The sequence below is a fragment of the Larus michahellis genome, chromosome 2 (assembly GCF_964199755.1).
Source record: "Larus michahellis chromosome 2, bLarMic1.1, whole genome shotgun sequence".
In the NCBI taxonomy this organism is placed as follows: domain Eukaryota; kingdom Metazoa; phylum Chordata; class Aves; order Charadriiformes; family Laridae; genus Larus; species Larus michahellis.
In genome coordinates, this window is record NC_133897.1 from 72,952,867 (window position 1) to 72,970,348 (window position 17,482).

The window sequence follows — 17,482 nt, forward strand, 5'->3', positions numbered from 1 at the left end:
AAGCCTGAGCAAACTCAGCCCTGGGGATGCCTCACTAAGACTGCTTAGAAAAGAACATTTGGGTTTCCTGATCCAAACCAGGAGCCTCCACCACTGTAAAAACTCACGATTTTATATATATTGGGCTAATTTTGCTACTGCAGAAAACCAGTTGCTTTCTTTGCTCTGCATCATTTACTTTGGTGACTTCAGCCACCCAAAGGTAACAAAGTCAACAAAGTCTTCCTAACTCTTTCATTATCTGCTAAGGACAATACCGTAACTAAATCACACCATGCTTTGGAAAAAAGCAAAAGGAGCTGACAGTCTCCCCCTGCCTTGCCTTGTCCCATAACAAACTTTGTGGAGAGTGAAACTCTTCCCCAGCCTCTGTCCAGCCACTGCCCGTCATCCGCGTTTCTGGCTGTTTTGAAAGATATGCAAGAATGGGTGCCGAGAAACCATGCACCTCACACAACCGGCATCCTAACAAGAAAAACATGCATTGTATGAAAGAAAAATGGAGAGAGAAAGAATTAAGAGCGGATCTGAAAGAAGATGGAAATAGGATATAGCCCACTTTAAAGTGAATGCTGAGCAGCAGTAATGATACTTATGGCAAGTAATATTCCTTTGGGGGATTTCTTTCCCTGCTGCCTCGCGTCTAATGAACAATAAGCCTGATGTTTATATGTGTATGCACTACTTTGAAGACATACTAGACTAAGATTAAACCTATCTTTAAGAGCACTCTTTACGTTTATGATCCTCCAAGCTGCCGTAAGCCTGCAGGAAAAGTCCAAACCTTCTAATGGTTTAATACAATCAGTCTTAAGTTAATTATTCTGCTGTTTAATTATTGATAAACAGTAATGAAACACCAATAGCCACAGAACTGGGGGACGGGGGGTGGGTAAAGCACTGTTTCAGGGAAGATTCCCTGGCTTTGAGGTGAGAGGAAGGATGAAAGCACTCAGAGCAGCTTCAAAAGAGCCAGAGATGCCTCAAGCACGGTGGCTCGGGGGCAGTGGCACCCACCGAGTAGTGGCTCGGCACTGACACCCCGACCTGCCCCGCCGGCACCGCCACCTCGGCGCTGCGGCCGGACGAGGGCAGCCAGGAGACAGGGTCCCCGCTGTATCAGCGCGGGTCTTCCCTCTCCTCCTAACAGTTGCTCAGCGTGTCTTGGCAACAGCTAAAATTATTATATTACACATGACTTACAGATTTTTATTTTTAAGTTCGACTAAAAATAAAATCGCCGAGCTCACATTTGCGCAGTCATCCTTGGTTAACTTTAGCTCACTGTAGCCTTCTGCCCTGGGCAGTCGGCTTTGGCAGGTAAATCCGCAGCTCCTGGCCGAGGCAGCTACCCGGGGACGCCGGGGGGGGGACGCTCCCAGCGCAGGGTGCTCGTCCCGCTCCCTTTGCCATGGGGAGCTCACGCTGGGCTGGGACCCTCCTTCGATCTCTCGTGGAGACAGACATGAGCTGCAAACCCAGAATTCAGATACACTCCCATGGGGAAAAGCTGGGAGCAAAGGGCTGGCCCCCCTGTCTGCAACAGAGCAGGGAGCTTGTACATGGGACCGAATAGGACCAGTCTCTTTTGCTGTGGCGGACAAACCATGCTCCCCCCAAACTAGTTGTTCCAAAAGCCCAAGGTGTCTGGGTTCAGTTTCTCCACATCAAAAGTACTACTATGAAGCTGTATGAAACCTGGCGAAGTTTCACTCTGCAGAAGCTGAGGCAAAGGTTTTGTTCTGCTAAATAGCATTGAATCACTGAGTTTCGGGTAACCTCCAAAGTTAAAGCTAACGTCCTTCAAAAATACCAAATAGTAAATCTTTCAGGGTTTGGGGTTTTTTTTTGTGTGTAAATCTTTCATATGGCTGACTTCATCATCCCTGGTAACAAAAGGGCTGCCCAAAATCTCCTGGTGAGCACAGGAGGAGTGAACAAGCTTAGCATAGACAAGGGATGAGACAGCCGTAGAGCGGTGAAGACTGCCCCACTTTTCCAAGCTCAAGTACTTCACGGTGAGACTTTGAACTCTTAACAGACATGGGCCTGGATTTGCAGAAATGTAAATGTGCAGCATAAAACAGCCTACTTCTACTTCAAGACTTGAAAGTAAAATGGTAAGTTTTCAGCATAATTCAAGTTCCAGCAACAGCAAAGATAAGACAGGACTGATTTTGCTCGGGAAGCAATGAAAGGGAGACAATCCAAACAGCATCTCAAAGGCAAGAGGTACAAGACCTGGTTAAACTGTTCTTTGCTGGCTGTCCTAGAAAGATGAACGCCTGCCTTCTGCAGTGTGCTGCACGGTTTGTATTTGTACCCTTTTTTTTTTTTTTGGATTCAAGTCATTTTTCTGACTCTCGAGACTTCCTTTCTCTTTAACTTCAGAGCTGCCAATCACGATTTGGGAGATACGCCGCAAACGAGCAGCAAACACCAGGTGATTTTTTGCTCCCACTTTGTACTTGTGTGTGTAACACGAGTGCGTGCGTGCGTGCGTGCATGCACGCCTGCGTAATTATGGCTGGGAAGGTAAAGGGGACAAAGAGATCAGGGACAGCAGCTGGACTTTGGTATCTCTGGCAGCGAGTACACATGGAACATTGCTAAAATGTCTGGACAGCCAGTGTCCGCTGGCAGCCTGCCCACACTCAAATTCCTGGAAAGGCTTAAGGCAGAAAAATAATCACTTGGAGGAGTCACCATCTGGGCTTGCTCTGGTCCCAAAGGGGTTGCTCACTGGAGCTCAGGATGTGCATTTTTCATGCAAAAAGCCAGCGTCTCTCTGCAAGGCACTTTAAACCTCACTATGTCTCCCAAAACAGTATTTTTCTATTTATTTCGTCTAACAAATTTAAAACTCATGAGAGGATACTGGGTTATAGCTAGAGGGGCTGACTTCCTTTATCTATCCAGAGTTCACCGCAGCAAAGGTAAAAACAGCAAGGCAAGCCTCCGTCCACACCGTAATCGTATGCTGCCTCCCACCACCCAGGACTCAGTCTCGTGGTGTGGAGAAGTTGGGGCCAGACTCACAAGCCACCGCAGTACCTGGCTATGCAAGTGCTGGGCCTTTCACTGCCTTCAGAAAGCAGGCACTTTCTGCAGTCCCATATAGCCAACGTCATTTCTAGGTGTCTAAAACACCTTCAAAAATCTGGTCACTCATCCTCTCTGGTCCCTGACCTTTCTGCAGATGCTAACAAACTCGCACCGATGTTTGCCACCAGGAGGAAGGGCTGGGACCACACACTCGTTTCCCTTATTGTGTGGAGTAATAACCCAAGGGGGGCAGCCATCAGCTTCCAACTTCAGGGATATTCAATTCAAGTCAGTCACGTATTGTCAAAAGGCTCCTTTGATCCCAAACCCTAGTAACACACAGATTGTTAGGACTTTTAAACTTTTATATCCACATATGACCAGTAAATGCTCACATTTATCCACGCAATAAAAAAACTGGGTCTTCCCTCCGTCAAGACACTGTTGCCCTGCCTGGCAAGTAGACATCAACGCAATATTCAGAGAGTACACCGAAAAAATAAACCTTTCCATCGAGCCCAACAAACAGCTCTTTATGTCTGGGGTGTTACTGGGCAGAAGCTGCCGTGCAGTCCGGTGCTCCCGCCTCAAATCGCCCGCCCATCCCATCACGATAGGATGAGCGACTAATTTCAGCAGCACTGGAAATCAGTGGGAAGGGAGGGCACTTCATCCCACCCCTCCCCTCCCCTCCCCTCTGAGGAGGCTGGCATCTTGCAGGATCAGATTCAGAGAGATTAAAAGACAGACACATTGCAGAGGGCTCCGCAGCTGCATTCTGGCTCTCAGATCTATATGCCAGCTTTCCCCCCCGGCTCTACACCCTGCCTGCTGCCAGCTACATATTCATAGTTGTAACTGCTACAGATTTAATTAGCCTTGCCATGTGCAGCTCGGCGCACGCCAACAATAGCTATAGGAGTTTATTGTCCAATCCAACCAATTTCACAGTACTCTGGCAGATTTCCCAGGAGGGCCCACTGCAGAGATCCATTAATAAGAAACATGAAAACCTCTAATAAAATTTGAAATTCTCCTCCCAAAACTAAAGGATTCCTGATCAACGCCACATCCGCGAGACAGATTGTCCACTGCAGTGTTAGCTCTTATTATGCTTCTGGGAGTCTGCCACAGCAAACTGCTACAGGTTTCTGCAGTGCGAGCACCTATTCTGCACATCCCTCCTCTCCCCAGTCGGATCACGGAATCACGGAATCACGGAATCTTCAGAGTTGGAAGGGACCTCTAGAGATCATCTAGTCCAACTCCCCTGCTAGAGCAGGATTGCCTAAAGCACATCCCTCAGGGCTGCATCCAGGCGGGTCTTGAAAATCTCCAGAGAAGGGGACTCCACAACCTCCCTGGGCAGCCTCTTCCAGTGCTCTGTCACCCTCACTGTAAAGAAGTTTTTCCGTGTATTTGAACGGAACTTCCTATGTTCTAGCTTGTGCCCATTGCCCCTTGTCCTGTCACTGGGAACCATTGAAAAGAGCCTGGCTCCGTCCTCCTTAAACCCACCCTTTAGATACTTGTAAACATTAATCAGGTCCCCCCTCAACCTTCTCTTCTCCAGGCTAAAGAGTCCCAGCTCTTTCAGCCTTTCCTCATAAGGGAGGTGCTCCAGTCCCATAATCATCTTGGTTGCCCTACGCTGGACTCGCTCCAGTAGTTCCCTGTCCCTCTTGAACTGGGGAGCCCAAAACTGGACACAGTACTCCAGTTGTGGCCTCACCAGTGCAGAGTAGAGGCGGAGAATGACCTCCCTCGACCTACTGGCCACAGTCTTCCCTATGCAGCCCAGGATGCCATTGGCCTTCTTGGCGACAAGGGCACACTGCTGGCTCATGGATAATTTGCTGTCTACCAGGACCCCCAGGTCCTTCTCAGGGGGATCAGGCGGCCTCTATGCAATATGAAGGGCAAGTCATACAAGCGAACCTCACCAAGCACATCCCTGTATGTGAGATGCCCAATGGCTCGACATTCCCACAAAATTTTACGATGCAAATATGTAGGTACCAGAGTTGATAGAGGAAGATGTAGGAGGAAAAAATAGTGTAAGCTACATTCCCAAAACGATGGAAAGATGATTGAGTTCCAGGACAACCATTCACTCAATGACATTCATGAATGCAGGCGATACAAATTGACTATTAGAAAGCTGCTCCTGTGGTTAACTATTCATTTCTGCTACTTAGCTCCTGAATTTTGAGGATAAGGGGAGATCTGCATGTTCTAAGCAGGGCACGTGCCTCCTGTAGTCCTGTTTTACTACAGTTACACCGTGGTTAGGTACACATAATTATTTTGTGTGGTAGGTGCTGGTGAGCTGCACAAGAATACGGTGCTAGTTTTAGCTTTGGTTTTAGTTAAGCTAACCTACGAATTGATTTTCAGAAGTTTGCAGGTTTCTGCCATCACTTCATCTGGGTGCCATCACTGGGTTCTGCAACAGGAAAGATGCCCATATTTTGAGCATCTGTGAAAGTCATGCCATGCTCTGGATGCACAGCATACCTTTCTGTGCACACCTACAGCGATGCAGCTACACGTAAGCCTTGTAGTACTGTGATGGTGATCTGGGTGATCTGAGTAGATTCAGAGCTGCCTACTCATTTGTTCCACGTTTTTTTACAAAAAAAAAGTTGCAGAGAGGTGGTACCGGAGAGCATGGCACAAGATGCCAGGCAGGCTGGAAGCAAGGAAGCACTTGCTCTGAGAGCCGCAAGCCGACCCCACGGCAGGGCTGCTGTCGCAGGGCTGGGGTGCCTCGGCCGTCCTGCCGCCCTCCCAGCCCACCCTGCGGGCAGCACCCTCGCTCCCCTGCCTCGCACCGCCAAACCTGGGCACTCAAATATCACAAGTCAGGCCCCACTTCTTGCCCCTGAAACACATGATACTGGTTTACAAACACAAGGTTTCTTAAAATGGTAACGGTGGAGGTTATTTGCTTTTTTATTATTTTTTCTTTTAACTTGCCCTTCTGCTGCGAGACCTTTCAGGCTCTAGGTCTCTAGCTTTTCCCTGCAACCCACAAGACCAGAAACTTACTAATTCAGCGAAAAGCGGAATTTCCCATCTCATTGTTTGACACCACATCTGGGGTATTGTGAAACAGCATCAGATTATCTAGAGACTAGTGATAAAAATGCAAGAACTGACAACGGTGATGACAGTAACGTTTCCTTGAGGGTGAAGCGCTGGACTCCAGAGCCCTCTGCTTCTACAGAGGAAGGGGGAGAAGGATTTAAGTGCTTAGTAAGGGCCTGAGCCCTTACATGGGACAAAGCCATGTGAGCGTGCACAACTTGATGCATGGCTTTCTCTCTCAGCTGCACAGCAGAAAGTGCACCTCAGCTGAACCCCTATGAGAATCAGCTCTATCTGCAGCCACGAAGGAAAGATCTGGGTCTGCTCGAGCCTGGGGTTTCAGCTCAGGCTGACTGTGAGGTCCTGCAGGCAGAGCTGATCCAGATGTGACGCTGGAGCACGTTCCAGCAGCAGGACGTTTTACCACCACGCTGCGCTGAAGCCTTTACAACCTGACCGAAGTCTCCCAAACCCCTCCGAAGCCCTGCTCCCGAAGCCTCGGAGGCAGCTGTGCCCGGAGCACGAGGACCACCAACCGACGACGCTTGGGAAGGCAGTGTCCCCCTTCACACACACCCAGCATCTTCGGTGGCAGCAGGCAAGCCATGGAGCAAACACACACATTTTAAAGTGCTCCTTCAATCACACTGATGGCAAGACGGGGAGGTGGATCCCACCTATGCCGCTCCGCGAGTGACTGGGTGCAGCATCTAATCTTTCATCTCCTGCACTGCACCGACTGCTGCCAGCGCGGGACGGCGGGTTCACAGGGCCAGCTTGTCTGACAGTGCACAGCAACATCCTTTACTCTTGCACCCAACCCCCTAGAGGCGTTTCTGCAGCTTAAATGAGTGAATAGAGTTCATTTATAAACAAGTATAATGCCAAAATTACTTTGTTGATGTTTTTCATTTATCTAAAATGTGCCCAGCTACAATGGGAGCTGCCTACACAATTTTCCATTGAAAATTTCACGAGTGACTATAAACGTAGCGACACCCACTCGCCGCTCATTTTAACTTGTGACAGAAACTGTCATGCCTGTATGAACACATTTGCACCGCAGATATGTCACACAGGTCTCCTTCCATGTGTCTGAAAATGCTCGCTAACGTTCTCTACTTCTTCAGCAAAACAAGTTAGAAAGACGCCCGGCTTCGCTGCCAGGAGAGATGAATAAGACCCCCACAAAAAAACTACAGAAACCGGGGGCGTTTCACCCCTTTGAAGATCCAGCCAGTAACACCGGCAAGCAGCAGCCAACTTGGAGCAGCCATTTTACAGATAAGCACAGGCGCTCATGAGAAGGAATGTACCTTTAAGCCCGGCTGGTAAGGGGACAGTGTGAGAGCATGGCTTTAGGGGCAGATTTGGAAAGGTCAGCTGCGCGCTCGATGCCTTTCCTTGGAAGTTCCTCCCTGCAGACTGCTTCTCTGGTAGATTCCACGTGCTACTAAATTAGACTATAATTAGTCCATCTGTAGAGTGCGGAATGTGAATTGACATTAAATTCCCCTTGAAATGGATTCCAACACCTCGTCTTCTCTCAGGCTTCATTCGGCAAAGCTCTAACTTGAAGCAATTTTGCAGGAGCCCTCGCTCATAGCCCCAGCACACACTCGGTGCCTCGCTGAATCAGGATCACTGACCATCACCACTGACAAAACCCAAACGCCAGCAGCTCACCCCAGCCTCGAGGCACGCAGCAGGCTCCCCCAGCGCTGCAGAAGGCTGAGACTGAGTTCAACATCCCCCTTCCGCCAGCCACCTCTCTGGTCTTTCTTTCTTTCTCTAGTTCATTCATTTTTTTTCCTTCTTCACTCAGGGTCAGCCACATTTGGGTGTCCCCTGCAGCACTGCCCACCCGTCCTGCACAGACCCTCCAACTGGCAATCTCAACACAGGCAACATCATAGGTGCCAGCGCACATATGGATGCGCGTGGGCAAATAAAAAAAGCCAAATCAACTCCTCTTCACCTCCACTCCCCATAAAACGCCTGTCCTGGCCCTGCAGCCCACAAAACCAAATGACTAGATATTCTTCCTGACTCAGCTTTGTAGGGAGCCTCTCTCCTGCTCCACGGGCAGATAAAATGGGCTCGGAGAGCCAAATCCATCATCAGCGTCACTTGACCGAGGCCAGCGCAGCGAGGGTGAGATTGCCCTGACTGTTCTATCTCACAAGGCAATGCAGAAAACAATTAAAAGAAAATTAAATAATGCAGGTTTATAACAATATAGCAGGCTCTGCAGTCACAGGCTCCAGTTGCAATTAAAAAACCCACCCATTCCAACTAAGAATGCAAATCATCAGCATTGCTCTCAAGCAGGGAACGTTGACAAACGAAGGCGGTGTGCTAACAGGCAGTGCCAGTACTCTTAATTTAAGTATGTGAGAAACAAAGGTATGTACCATCCAGGACTGCCAGAAAGAACTCGCTTTAAACAGCAATCAGAAAGAACTGGAAGGGTTTAAAAATGACTTTTCTTACAAAAAACAGATACAAGAAAACCTTTTGCTCCCCTTCTCCCAGCCAACTGAAGAAGGAATGAGAAAATAAAAATCACACTGCTCCCATAAAGGTTATTTATATAGGAGATTTGAACTCAAGAACTAAAAACATTCCACCGTTGGACATGTGGGTCCAGTGAATCACAGCTTGGAAATCTGAATGGATCTTTCGTTAAAGCCACTGAGCCACGAACATGCTTTCTCACCGCTGCGATCACTTCTGTGAAAGCATCTTACCCATCTGCCACTGGAAATCCGCGGCGCAGAGACAAGTGACTCCCAGACACCAGTGAAATGGACAAAAGGATGACTAGCTACCTGCAGCTGGTTTCAATCGAAAAGCCGAGTAATTATTGCAGCCCTCTCCTGTGGCTCATATGGAGCGCAGCATGGAGCTGTAAAGCGTTATGCAAGTCTAATGTGCTGCCAGATCTCTTAGAGCAGGCAGCAGCCAAGTTGCTCCCTCCCACCATTGGCTCAGCTTCATTAACTTAATCAGGTATTCATTCATTCATTCACTCACTCATTCAAAAAAAAAAAAAAATTTACACTAAGCCTGGCAAATAGCCAGTGCCATGCAGGCAAGGAGCATGCTCACATCAGCCACCGGGGCTGGAAGGAAAAGGGTAATCTAAGATCCCCCATGCTTTGAGTGCAGCGTTAGTTTTGCATGTGGCTTGGGCGCACACGCACCTTTGCCACAGCCTCCCCAAAAGCACGGAGGGCTCATGAGCTGCGGTGGGGGCAGACACCAGCTCTGCAGACCGTGGAGTCCACAGCAGCCCTGTAAGTCAGTGCAGCCAGCGAGCAGCGGAGTGGAATACTCACTTCCCCAGAGCAATGGACTAATTAATTAATTTGATTATTTAGGGGGAAAAAAGGAATTGTGGTAGGATCAACTCCATTCGTTTTGCTGCAAGGTTGCTACCCTTCCCTTCTTTCGCACATACCACATACGTCGCACAGCTTAATCCAGACAGAATGGAACCAAGCAGAACAGAAAGAAAAAAAATTAAAAAGAAAAGAGGGGAAGCATCACACAACTGATGTTAAGAGCAACTGGGAATGGAAATCTCTGTTTGACCCCCGTATCTGTAAACATAACAATTCCACAGGCCTGTAGCATTCAAGCATCAAATAAAGAATCCCCTCCCTTGCACAGCTCTTGCACTTGTTTTTCTTAGTCTTTACATGTAAGTTTGCAAAGAACGTTATTTCTTCCCTCTAGCTGTCATCAGAATGACTTTCACTGCTTTTTTTTTTTTTTTTTCCCAGCAAGCTACAAGAAAGCTGCTTTATGACTATTCCAAAAAGCGGGTCTTGAGAGTCAGCTCTGACTTTACTGTGAAGAGCTTCATGCCGTGAGCCAGGCTGGGCATTAAGGATGGGGAGAGGTGTCACATTTCCCACAGTGGAAACTGAGCAACAGCATGAAAGCACTCAGCATCTCTCCCCCTTATCTCATTCTGCCCTGTGTGAGAAACTACCGGGTGGCAGGTTACTCCCAGCAAGTCCCGAAAAGTAACACAGAAATACAAAGCACTGCGAGTACTTCAAAATAGTGCTTATGGTTATATGACGAAAATGATACACCCCGGTGCAAATTCTCAGCCACAGACCTGCCCAACATGCCTCAAGAGCATCCACACTGCCCACCTTCCTTCAATGATGCAAATCAGACCTCACAACCTTCCATCTTCTGTTATTATGCAAAGCTCAAATCTTCCCTGTAAGAACTTCAACTGCCTCTTCTCTAGCTAGTCTCCAAGTTGCTATTTCTCTTCAGACAAAAAATACCCAAACCAACACATCTTCTGTGGCCACTGACACAAACCTCGAGACAAATGGCAATCAGGCAAAGGCCTTCAAAAAGGGCTATTAATAAGGCCAACATTCAGCTACAGGTCTGCAGTTCAGATGCACTTAGCAAAAGCACGTAAAAAACCCCAAACCAACACTCATTTCTCTGACCCTGACTCTTCCTCTAACCATACTGCGGAAGCCCATGGTTAACTCCTGGATTCCTTCTTGAATTTCTCTGTAGGTGGACGTATTGAAGAGCACCTAAGCACCTAGCAGACAAGCAAACACACAGCTTCTAGGGAACCAGCTGTAGAGATGTGTAAGGGCTACGAGTGAACGTTAGGTTTTGCAGCTCATCAGTGAGTGAACAGTGCAGTATGGCTGAACATCGCTTCTTTGACTGCTACATGACAGCACGTAGGATTTGCTGACTAGCAAACAAAAAGTACTCAAGATGCTTTTGCTGCACGGACCGAATTAAAAAAAGAGAGAGAGATGAAAAGGTGTCTGAAGGCGACATGTTTCTTAGTCCTTGGCCTTTTGCACTCCAAAGCGTGTAGGGCATCAGCCAAGCAGCCTCAAAGTATTCTACACTCAAGTCAGCCCCCCTCACCAGAAATTCAATCTCGAGCTAAGGGCCTTTAAATTACCCAAGCACTTAAGCACTGTGTCTCTTTCATTACCTTCATCCACATCTCTAATCTTTCCCTAAATGAGGTGTGAAGCTTGGAGGTTCCTCCCTCTTCTTTTCACTTCACCTCCCTTTTCTTGCATCCCTGATGCCACTACTTCGTTCAAGATACAATGCGAATCCTTCCTCCTCTGCCCATGCCACAAGTCTTAACTCCCCCCCTCTCCTGCTTAAACAGCTGCTCAAACCTTCCTTGCAGCAGCATCCCCCCTTCCTTGCATCAAGGCAACAAACCACCATGAGATTCCATCTTCTGAGCCTCTCCTCCATGCCCAGGAGAACCCTGCAAGATGTCATTTCTGACACAAGAAGTAGCTACGTGAGTTTTTAAGTAGGCTATCAGAAGGACAGGAACATAACAGAGCAGGAGAAGAAAAACAGCCCAGGAACACTATGCTTATTTTATCCAAACGATCTGAACTTGGACAAAGGTTCTAGTTTGGTCTAGATAAATAAAAGGGATGTGGTTTGAGCAATTCTGGTTCTTTATGTGAATCATTTCACTTCTCCCTCTGAAAGAATCATTAGAAGAACGTGGGGTTTCATGATTCAAGGGAGGAGAATGAGAAGGCAGTATTTCAGCACTGTGAAATGAGGCTTGCGTGTCTAACCGCACTGCCAGCTCAGAGTTCACTTCTCACAAGTGTCAAGTGTATTTTCCCTTCTGTATCTCTGCAAGCCCCAGTTCTGTCTGTTGTCATCACTCATGGGATTTACCTAATCCCTGAAACAGCAGAAAAAAATCATCTTATTTGCCGGAGAAACAGAATCACGTCTCAAGCACACACTGAAAAATTCAAATCGTACATATCATTTATTGTACCTCCATTCATCCACCCAGTGTTGACAGTATATATACAAATGATGCCCATAAGAAAATGCTGAACTGCGGTCCAATGTATTCAGTGGTATTTCTTAGAGATTTCCACTCGCTTTTGCAGTTTCTCTGCTCACATTCTCACACTTCAGCATATTTAAGCAGCTGCCTGTTTATACAAACAGCCTGAAACAGAAATGTTGATTCCCTTCTTCATCAAAGCTGGTGGCTTTAGCTGTATCCACTGGTCGGAACTAGAAAGTGGGACAGAGACAATCAGAAGCCAGGGTTTTGTTTAAAATCTATTATCTTGCGATTCAGCTACACAGGGGGACTTCCTAACTTTCTTACCACAGAAATTCACCTTTCCAGAGTTTTATTTTTAACACTAGTGGACTGTGATGTTGACCTTTTAAATTCATTATATCACAATATACACCACAGGTACAACCTGCTGTACAGGTCCCTTCGTACACAAACACATGATGGTGCAGTTCCAGATTTTATTTGCACTCCTTGGACTCAGGGCAGTGAATCCGTCTCATGACTGTGCATCCCCTACCGACAAAGCTCTCCTACCAGCTAGGGCAGCCTTTAGCACAGCGCCCAGCAGAACTGCCTTAGCCCTTTTGAAGCGACAGACGCATCCAACTGCAGTTGGCCAATGCATTTCAGCGGGTACTACCTACAGGGCTTTGAGGTGTTCCCTCCAGTCTGGGGCTAAGGCAAGACCTAGCTTGAACGCTTGTTCTCTAACCAACGATACCTCCCTAATGACAGGATTTCAGTTTCTGCATCAGCTAATGACCTTTCAGAAGCACTCTAATTTAGTTAGGGGAAGGGAAAGAGATTCAGCCGGGGATCTCAGTACTCAAAATCTTTGTGTGTTCCTCTTCAAAGCAGCACTTAAGTGCTGTTTTCCCAGAGAAGAAAATAGTTAAAATAGGCTCAGATCCTCCAATTGCAAAGCAGAACCCAATGGGGAGACTTTCTTAGAAGAAGCTCCTGGGGGAGTCCCTTGCAAACACCGCCTCATCTCACCAAGATGTCCACTCCAACCAGGACAGACAGGGAACACTGAACATTGGTCAAGTCTGCTCACGGAGGCACCCTGTGCCTAATATGTGAACTTCAAAAGCGATGGCTGCGTGGTGGCTGCATGATGCATCCCACCGCTCCACAGCTTCCCCTGCGGCTGCAGAGGCATTACCTGCCATCGCCATTCCTATGGCAAAAAGGAAAAGGGACTTTTTTCCTGGTTTTATTTACACTCATTTAGTCCTGGACTGAATGATTCTCCAGCATCTGATCTGTTTACCACTCTCCGCCTACTCCGATTTTTTCTTCTGAATGCATACTGATTTTACATCTGTTAACCTGGTTTCTTTTTCATATGTGGTTTTTGACTTACCTTATGGTAGGCATGGAATATAATGCTGTTTCTTCTCTCTTTTGTTCTCCTTGTGTTTATGAATGAATGTTATGTTTTCTTAGAAATGTGAAGTAACTACTGCAATGGGTAATACATCATCTCTTTGGCATAATGGACATGTTAGAAAAATACGGAATAACCATGAGATCATGCAGACAGGGTGACTAAAACAACATCATCATCAGTCACAACTTATTCTACTCCTGAGGAGGAAAAACCTGATAATACTCTGCTATAAGGCTAGTGAAACTAAAACCGAAATAAGCTACACAGTCACTGCTGCCCTTGGGCTAAAATTAAATAAGAACTAGTGTTTTTTAATAAAGAGGCAGGATTTTTTCAAGGAAAATTTACATTAGGAAATGCTTGTTTTCAAACCTGAATCTGTTAGAGGCAAAAATGTTTGAATATATTTACAATTGGGGAAAACTGCTGGAATTTCTTTGTAAATTTTTCCTAATAATATTAAAAAAAATAATAATCCATTTGCTGGGCCCAAAATGAAGGTTTGTTTTAAGCATTTAATGCAGTTGTAATTAAAAAATGCTGTAACGGCAAGAGAAATTTCATTTGAAATGAAACTCTCCTCTAGCTAGAATACAGAGCTATAAGCTTTGTTGTACAGTTTTATAAAACATTTTGTACCTATTATCTGATTTTCACTGTACCTCAGCTTTTCAAGTTTTCCTGCCATTAGAGCATGAGACATTTCTTTGAGATCTTGGAAACTCTCATGGGCAGAAGTATCATTTCCTCCTAGCTCTGATTTCTAATTAGATTTAAATCTTTCCTAGCTGGGGCAAGACCTACCCAAGCATTTTGAAACATTGCCAAGTCGATTACCCATGTATATGAAAATTCACACCCTTGCTCTTGCCTGGCAAAAACCATGAGCTGCGCTGGAAAAAGAGTCTTTCTTCTTCTGTGACGGCATCATTCAACTCACCCCCCAAGGGTCCAATTCTGCCTGCAAAATCTTTCCTTTCGGCTCAGATCGCTGCCGAAAGAGCACAGTATCTTAGCTGATGTACAGCCGGGTTGAGATGACAGCTACCGCTGTGGTTTAATGAGAGGGAAAAGAAGAAAGAGAGGGAAGGGAACTGCTGGCCTGTCTGGTGAATTGGGGTTGAAGGAGCTCCAGCATCTCAGCAGAAGCCGTAGCTGCTGGTCCATCCCGTTCAGTGGGGACGCAGGGAGAGAGAAGACGCGTCTCCTATACACGTTGCCTGAGCTGCTGCCGCAGGTTGCCAGCATGGCTAACAGAGGGGCACTGCAGAATTTCTTGGCTGTCAGTGTGAGGGCACCTTGCCTTTTGCTGTTTGGAGAAGTGGGCTAATGAGGAGGTCTTCTGGTGGTCCAAACTGCTGCTCTCACATGGGCTGCATTGCTACAGCTTTACCAGTGAAACCTTGTACAATTTCAGTTCACTAGGGGGCTGCTGGCAAGAATGGAAATATGCTTGTTACACCTATCCATTGAAAATGTTGGAAGAGTCTCAAAAATTACAGATTTTAGCAGGTGATTTTGACAGCTATGCTTTGAGACGCCACTCAGCACAACTGTGCTGAAACTACTCCTGTGAGGAGCTACGAAGGTAGGGGGAACATAACTAGAAACTATGGTAGGTCTATGTATACATACATATATGTGTGTGTGTGTGTATATATATATATATATGTATATGGTAGGTCTAAGTATAGGTCTATGGTAGCTGCCGCTCAAAGTATACGATGCGTGAGAGCCCAAGGGGAGCAATGCACTCTGAAAACACCGTACGCCGCAGCACAGCCATGCTGCACCAGCACATAGTGGCTCTTCCATGCAGTTGCACTACCTACATCCATCAAAACCCCATACATGTCACAGATAAACTACCAGCTGACAGAAAACCAAGAAAAAAAACACCTGCGTACCACCTACTGCACAGACCTAATGCTCCAATTAGACTAGGTGCCGCCTCGCACAGCCTACTTCATTTACAGAGACATTTCCAGTGGAAGATGCAGACAAATCAGCCCTGGGATCACCAGCAGCAGCTGCTGCTTTCTGCACGCAGAGTGTTGAGCAAATCAACAGAGACGAGCTCCCGCTCACATCAAAATCTCAAAGATGTGGATGACAACCCTGGTTAATTAAAAGACACAGGATCAGACTAGAGGAAAATTGTCACTCAGCAGCTTAGACTCAAAATCAAGCTGGTCTGACAAGAAGTAGCAGCTTTCCCAATTTTCAGTCTGTGGTCAAGTACTGTTTCTACAGTTCTGGTCTAAAATTATTTTCCCCCACCCTCTGTTCTTTTCTGAACTACTGTTTTAGCATTTTTCTTCTTTATTCTCCTCATCTTAACATTTCTGTCATTCTTGCTTGCTCTTTAATGTTCGTTTCTGTCCTTGCTTCAGTGTCAGTTAAAATGCCACTATCACTAACAGCATGAGACTGAGTCAGAATTGAGACTGCGCGCTCACTCATTTCTGACTCTAGGAAAAAATTACTAAAAGCCAAAAAAAAGTACTGTGGATTACATCCCTTCTCACTGATGCCCAGAACAGCAGACCTGCACTAGTAGTGTCTTTCATTTAAAATGTATATGATTGCTGTAAAGTGTTTATTGTGTCACTCTCCATAAAACAGTTTTGCTCTGTCCTGTCTGTTCCCACCCCCACCCCCAACTTTAAGCCAATGGAAAACACATTGAGAAGGCTGGCAGACTCATATGGGCATTAATTCATATCTTCAATGTGTTCTTATGGTTGATTGTTTTTGCATCACTCCCATTTTAACCACTTAAACCAGTGGTGAAAGAGCCTTCCTGAGAGGGTTTGTACTCTTGCAAAGGGGGGTTATTCTGTTCATGTTCATTGCAGAGAATCCACGCTTCATAGGCAGGTGAGTACAAAATTTCTGCCAAAACTCAAACTGCTGATCTCAAAACAGGCATTAAACAATATTAAATACACATGTGAATTGCCATTTGCTTTGGATTTGACAATAATTTAAGTATAATATTTAAAGACAAAAGCCGATGCAAGACAACCTCTCCTTTTTCTTCATTTCCTACACGCAGAATGTGGCCTGGGAGACATTGGATGCAGAAGAGCTAACACAACCAGGATGATTCTGGTCAGATAATACAACTAATGAAACACTTTTTGAGAGTTACTACGTAAGTCTTGCTCCTTTACTTCTAGAATTTGTTTACTGCAATGGGAACAACATCAGGCCTTCCTTATACCAGGAATTTATTAATAAAGTCAAATCCCAGCAGCAGCACACAAGCCAAGTGCCTATGAAAGCAGCTATAAGAGCGAACCAGACTCTTAGATATTTCCTTTGTAAGATGACATGTCAAATATTTCAGTAAACGCAGCCTAATTTTGCCTCCATAACACCTCTAAAACATCCAAGAACCTCAAGTCCAAAATTACTCACGTATGTTATCATATCAGTTGTTTCCATGCTTATTCAAAAGTACAACCTAAGCCAGACTCCAAATCCTGTGCCCTCCCTGTAGAACAGTCTCTCTCTTCCTAGAAGCTCCATCACCCCAAGTGATGTTGTGTGACACCAAGCTTTGAGCCATATACGCTCTTCCAAATACCCTTCACATGAGGGCAGCTGAGAGCCTTGCAGTAAAATCAGAACTGGGATGGGCTGAAAGCAGTTAAATGAGCAGAAACAAACTCCCTCCATGAGCACAGGTTATACTCGTGCAGCAGCAGCGCTTGCAAAACAGAGAAGACAAAGTCTGTCCTTCACCATCAGAAAAGAAAAAGCCAGTGATGAACAACTGTCTTTAAAAATCACAGTTTGGCAGTTACAAGAGATTATCTAATTACCATCATATTTAATATTATATGGCTTTAATAATTCTCTGTTATCATCAAGCTGCTAGCACTAAAAGAAAATGGGAAATTGGCTCTGATGCCTTACAGGATAGATAATGGGAAGAGAGGCTCTGCCCTCTGGGTCCTTGGTTTGGAGCCAGCTCAGGTTGGAAGTGAAAGTCATTTCTGCTGGGCAGCCTCTCTGAAGTGAGCTGATGTCGTCAGGCTCTGTCCAGTTCCACATTCAGCAACGGGGGCGTGCTGGAG

The 17,482-nt window shown here is 46.2% G+C and overlaps 1 protein-coding gene across 13 annotated transcripts in view; it reads right to left on the reverse strand.

Moving 5' to 3' along the window:
• The window catches only part of ATXN1 (ataxin 1), a 371,277-nt gene that overhangs the window by 12,568 nt on the left and 341,227 nt on the right, over positions 1–17,482 (reverse strand). The gene's annotated exons all lie outside the window — the stretch shown is intronic.